Source organism: Microcebus murinus, chromosome 5 (assembly GCF_040939455.1).
Source record: "Microcebus murinus isolate Inina chromosome 5, M.murinus_Inina_mat1.0, whole genome shotgun sequence".
Classification (NCBI taxonomy): domain Eukaryota; kingdom Metazoa; phylum Chordata; class Mammalia; order Primates; family Cheirogaleidae; genus Microcebus; species Microcebus murinus.
Window position 1 is genome coordinate 110,287,148 of NC_134108.1, and position 6,440 is coordinate 110,293,587.

Here is a 6,440-nt window from a genome sequence, read left to right on the forward strand (position 1 = left end):
AATTATTTTCCTGTTAACTATTTTTTACAGCACATGCATGTTAGGCAAGTATCAAAAAAAATCACAAGGCCGGGCGCGGTGGCTCACGCCTGTAATCCTAGCACTCTGGGAGGCCGAGGCGGGCGGATCCTTTGAGTTCAGGAGTTTGAAACCAACCTGAGCAAGAGCGAGACCCCGTCTCTACTATAAATAGAAACAAATTAATTGGCCAACTAATATATATACAAAAAAATTAGCCGGGCGTGGTGGTGCATGCCTGTAGTCCCAGCTACTCGGGAGGCTGAGGCAGAAGGATCGCTTGAGCCCAGGAGTTTGAGGTTGCTGTGAGCTAGGCTGACGCCACGGCACTCACTCTAGCCTGGGCAACAAAGTGAGACTCTGTCTCAAAAAAAAAAAAAAAAAAAAATCACAAAAGCAAAAAACCTTAAAAAAGTTAAATACATGGGTTTTTTGTGTTACTGCTGTGCTTGATATACACGCAGTAATGGATGCCGAGCAATTCACTTTACTGCATCTTTACTCTTACATTTGTTCTTAGGTTGCCTAAAACATTTAAATACAAATAAAAAGAGTGTAGCAAAATAATGAAAGCAGACAGCAGGTAACTTTACAAAAAATTGAATGTGAACCATTTCTGCCCTTATCCAGAGTAAACTGGGTCACAATTTTGTCTGAAGGAACATTTCTGCAGCTGCAGTCAAAGGTGCGCACGTTGAGACTGAGTGTGCCACAGGTACACATGGTTTCACATGTAGTATCCATGACATGTCTGTTTCTGCCACAGCCTTATAAGTGCTCCAAACCTTAAAGTACCCACAATAACTACACCTGTGACCGGAACCAATTGTCCCTTTTATCCCCCACCAGGACAAACCAATATGTAGGCAGTTTTCTTTGCTTAGACATGGAAGCAGTTTTAACACTGGCCCTTGTGAAGCCACAATATACCAAAAGTAGTATGCCAAGTATTGTATAAAACTTGTATAAAAATTCCACATCCCCATACTGGCCACCTCAAGATGAAAACAGATAACTCCCTAAATGTTAACTGGCTCTACTCCCCCAATATTAAACATAAAAACCACATGGGAAATATAGAAACTCAAATAGAAGTAACATAAACCTGTCATAAATCGTAAACAAAAAACTATTTGTGGGACAGCATGGATGACAAAATGGTCTACTGTGTAAATTTTAGAATGAGGCAGACCAAAGTTGGAAGGCCGGTTAATTTTCCCCTCCTCTCCTGCTTCAGCTTCACCTCCTTGGGTATCCGATGTCCATAATGTCAAGTTGTCCCTCAGCAACTGCATTATTAGCGTGCTGTCTTTGTATGACTCTTCACTTAATGTATCAAGTTCAGCGATGGCTTCATCAAAAGCTGTTTTTGCAAGACAGCAGGCTTTCTCTGGGGAGTTCAGAATCTCATAATAGAACACAGAGAAGTTAAGGGCAGACCCCATCTGATAGGATGTGTTGGCTGCATTTCCTTTTTGCTGATTTCAAAAGCTTCTTGGTATGCTTGTCGTGACGGATCCACAATCCCTTTCTTGTCATCACCAGCAGCAACCTCAGCCCAGTAACGGAAATAGTCTCCTTTCATTTTCAAATAGACGACTTTGCTCTCTGCTTGTGAAGCATTGGGGATCAAGAACTTTTCCAAAAGAGACAGTACATCATTGCGGATACCTCTTAGCTCGGTCTCAATTTTCTCTCTGTATTCTCAAGCCATCTGCTGTTTTTTCTCAGGACCTTCCGTCTTTTGCTCAATACTTGAGACGACCCTCCAAGACGACCTACGGGCTCCTACAACACTCGTATAAGCCGCCGAGAGAAGATCCCTCTCCTCACTGGACAGTTCGGCTCCTTGCTCAGCTACAGACTTCATGCAGGCCGCCGTGTCATCGTATCGTTCAGCCTGCTCGGCCAGTTTGGCCTTCTGCACCAGCCCGTCTGTATCCACGGCTGGATGTTGTGTGTCCGGAGTGGCCGGTGGCCGCGGAGGGACGGGGCTCAGCAGTCTCTGGGCGGCGGCGAGGCCGGGACTCTGTCCCTGGATCCCGATGCTCACAGGCTGCAGCCGCTCCTGAGGTACGATATTGATCACCCGTGTTAGTGACTGGACACTGAATACTAGACTATGAATACTGTCCTCCCTCGGCATCCAGTGGGGGCTGGTTCCAGGAACCCCACAGACGCCAAAATCCACAAATGCTCAACTCCCTTCTATGTTAATAAAATGTTGTAGTGTGTGCGTGTAACTTACACACATCCTCCTATGCACTTCAAATCATCTCTAGATTTCTTATAATAGCTGATACAATGTAAATACTATATAAATAGTTGTTATGCTGTATTTTTTATTTGTATTTTTTAAAATTATTGTATTGTTATTTTTTATTGTTATATCTTTTAAAAATATTTTCAATTTGTGGTTGGTTGAATCCATGGATGTAGAACTGAAGATATGGAGGGCCAACTGCAGTTTAATTTTTATAAAACTATTATCTTAGTTTATGCAGACTGCTGTAACAACATACCTTAGACTGGATAATTTATAAACAATAGAAACAGAAATAGTTCTGGAAAGTCCAAGATGAAGGTGCCAGCAGCTTCAGCACCTAGTGAGGGCTCATTTTCTGCTTCATAGATGGTGTCTTCTTGCTGCACCCGTATAGCCTCTTTTATAAGGGCACTAATCCCAACCACGAGGGCTCCACCCTCAGACCTAATCACCTCCCAAAGCCCCAGACTCTTCATACCACCATATCAAGGATTAGGTATCAATTTATGAATTTTGAGGGGGCACATTCATGCCATAGCAATGTTTAATAATATCTAATAGGTTGGGTGCAGTGGATATCACCTGTAATCTTAGCACTCCGGGATTGCTTGAGGTCAGGAGTTGAAGACCAGCCTGAAGAAGCACAAGATCCATCTCTACTAAAAATAGAAAAATTAGCTGGGTGTGGTGGTGTGTGCCTGTAGTCCCAGCTGCTCAGGAGGCTGAGGCAGGAGAATCAATTGAGCCCAGGAATTGGAGGTTGCAGTGAGCTATGATGATACCACTGCACTCTAGCTGGGGCCGCAGAGTGAGACTCTTTCTCAAAAAAATAAATTTAAGCCGGGCGCGGTGGCTCACGCCTGTAATCCTAGCACTCTGGGAGGCTGAGGCGGGCGGATTGCTCAAGGTCAGGAGTTCGAAACCAGCCTGAGCGAGACCCCGTCTCTACTATAAGTAGAAAGAAATTAGTTGGCCAACTAATATATATAGAAAAAAAAAAAATTAGCCGGGCATGGTGGCGCATGCCTGTAGTCCCAGCTACTCGGGAGGCTGAGGCAGGAGGATCGCTTGAGCCCAGGAGTTTGAGGTTGCTGTGAGCTATGCTGACGCCATGGCACTCACTCTAGTCTGGGCAACAAAGTGAGACTCTGTCTCAAAAAAAATAAATAAATAAATAAATAAATAAATAAATTTAAATTAAATTAAAAAATAATATCTAGGCTGGGCGCAGTGGCTCACGCCTGTAATCCTAGCACTCTGGTAGGCTGAGGTGTGCGGATTGCTTGAGGTCAGGAGTTTGAAACCAGCCTGAGCAAGAGCGAGACCCCATCTCTACTATAAATAGAAAGAAATTAATTGGCCAACTAATATATAGAGAAAAAATTAGCCGGGCATGGTGGCACATGCCTGTAGTCCCAGCTACTTGGGAGGCTGAGGCAGGAGGATTGCTTGAGCCCAGGAGTTTGAGGTTGCTGTGAGCTAGGCTGACGCCACAGCACTCACTCTAGCCTGGGCAACAAAGTGAGACTCTGTCTCAAAAAAAAAAGAAAATATATATATATCTAATAAAAATTTCAAAAAAGCAAAATTTCAGCTTTATGTAAATTTGACTTTAAATTATATTTCTTTTATTTTTTTGAGACAGAGTCTCACTCTGTTTCCCAGGCTAGAGTGCCGTGGCGTCAGCCTAGCTCACAGCAACCTCAAACTCCTGGACTCAAGCGATCCTTCTGCCTCAGCCTCCTGAGTAGCTGGGACTACAGGCATGCACCACCAAGTCCAGCTAATTTTTTATATATATATATTTTTAGTTGGTCAATTAATTTCTTTCTAATTTTAGTAGAGACAGGGTCTCGCTCTTGCTCAGGCTGGTTTCCAATTCCTAACCTTGAACAATCCTCTCACCTCAGCCTCCCAGAGTGCTAGGATTATAGGTGTGAGCCACTGCACCTAGCCGATATTTCTTAATTATAACTTGTTTTTTATCTTTTTTTTTTTTTTTTTTTTTTTTTTTTTTGAGACAGAGTCTCGCTTTGTTGCCTAGGCTAGAGTGAGTGCCGTGGCGTCAGCCTAGCTCACAGCAACCTCAAACTCCTGGGCTCAAGCAATCCTACTGCCTCAGCCTCCCAAGTAGCTGGGACTACAGGCATGAGCCACAATGCCCGGCTAATTTTTTCTATATATATTAGTTGGCCAATTAGTTTCTTTCTATTTATAGTAGAGACGGGGTCTCGCTCTTGCTCAGGCTGGTTTCGAACTCCCGACCTCGAGCAATCCGCCCGCCTCGGCCTCCCAGAGAGCTAGGATTACAGGCGTGAGCCACTGCGCCCGGCCTGTTTTTTATCTTTTAATTTCAATAGATAATTTTGAATGTTTTACAAAAGAATAACTGATAAATATACATAAAATGATTTTAAGTTTTTAAAATTTACATACTTTGGTGAAAATACATTAAATGTTATATACTATGTCTCCAATTATATTTTATTTTTAAATCCTAAATCATTGAGAATGAGCACAAATTGAGATATGATGGAAACAGTTATAAATGTAGAACACAAAAAAGTAAGCTGCATGTAGAAAATAAATAGAATGTCCTTAGGGAAGCTGTCTACCTAAATTTTTAAAAACTGAACAAAGAGTACAAATGGAGGCGACATATATCCTCATTGCTTTGATTAGTAATTGAATCAATATAGAATATAAATCTACATGGGTTTAATGATTAACAAACCATAAAAATAAAGCTAAATGGGTTTTATCTGACCTATTCAACTTGTATATTGTCTAAAATAATCGCTTTTATTATCTTTTTGAACTATTTGAAATACTTTAAAAAATGGATTTTACAGAAAAACTGGAATTTCCCATTTCTCATGGCAATGCCAGCTCTGAATCCCTACATGGAACACCAGACCAAGAGCTGCTGCCCTCCAGGAGGGGAGGGTGCTCTCTAGTCTGTTGCAACTTTAGGTCGGCAGCTCAGCACACTACCTGCCTGGCCCTTACAGGAATTTGAGTTTGCAAACTGATCTTTGAAGGAAGAGTCTGGGTCTTTTCAGTTACTGGGCACTTTCATTGCCAAGTGGGTTTTTTTTTTTTTTTTTTTTTTTTTTTTTGAGACAGAGTCTCGCTTTGTTGTCCAGGCTAGAGTGAGTGCCGTGGCGTCAGCCTAGCTCACAGCAACCTCAAACTCCTGGGCTCGAGTGATCCTTCTGCCTCAGCCTCCCGGGTAGCTGGGACTACAGGCATGCGCCACCATGCCCGGCTAATTTTATATATATATATCAGTTGGCCAATTAATTTCTTTCTGTTTATAGTAGAGACGGGGTCTCGCTCTTGCTCAGGCTGGTTTTGAACTCCTGACCTTGAGCAATCCGCCCGCCTCGGCCTCCCAAGAGCTAGGATTACAGGCGTGAGCCACAGCGCCCGGCCTCCAAGTGGGTTTTTATGAGATTTAAAAAGTTGAGATTAAAAAATAATTCAGGCCAGGCATGGTGGCTCACATCTATAATCCTATAGCACTCTGGGAGGCCAAGGCGGGAGGATTGCTTGAGGCCAGGAGTTAGAGACCAGCCTGAGCAAGAGTGAGACCCCAAGCCTCTACCAAAAAATAGGAAAATTAGTTGGGCATAGTGGCTCCTATCTCTACTCCCAGCTACTTGGGAGGTTTAGGTGGGAGGATTGCTTGAGGCCAGGAGTTCGAGGCTGCAGTGAGTTATGACCTGGACGACAGAGTGATACCGTCACCTCCACTCTCCTGTCTGTTTCTAAAGGAACAAACAATAATAGTAACAATAGCAACAACAACAAACAATAATAGTCTTCTAGAGTAGTTACTCCAAGCCAGATACGGTTCTAAAACAATTTACATGAACTTATTTAATTCTCACCACAATGCTATGAGGTAGGAGGCACTTTTAATATACACATTTTATAGATGAGGAAATTGAAGCATATAGTGATTAAGATTATCAGGTATAAATGATCAGGGAACTCAGATCTCTCCGTCTACACAGCCACCATCATTGTACTCTTCTAAAGAGATTGGCAAGGGGAAGGAGGGTCAAAAACCCACCTAACGGGTACAGTGAACACTATTTGGGTGATGGGCACATTTATAGCCCTGACTCAAGCCATATATAAAAAACATCTG

The 6,440-nt window shown here is 42.8% G+C and overlaps 1 pseudogene; it reads right to left on the reverse strand.

Moving 5' to 3' along the window:
• Positions 1–973: 973 nt before the first annotated feature.
• LOC105886006 (14-3-3 protein zeta/delta pseudogene) lies at positions 974–1,903 on the reverse strand (annotated as a pseudogene).
• Between the last annotated feature and the right edge of the window lie 4,537 nt (positions 1,904–6,440).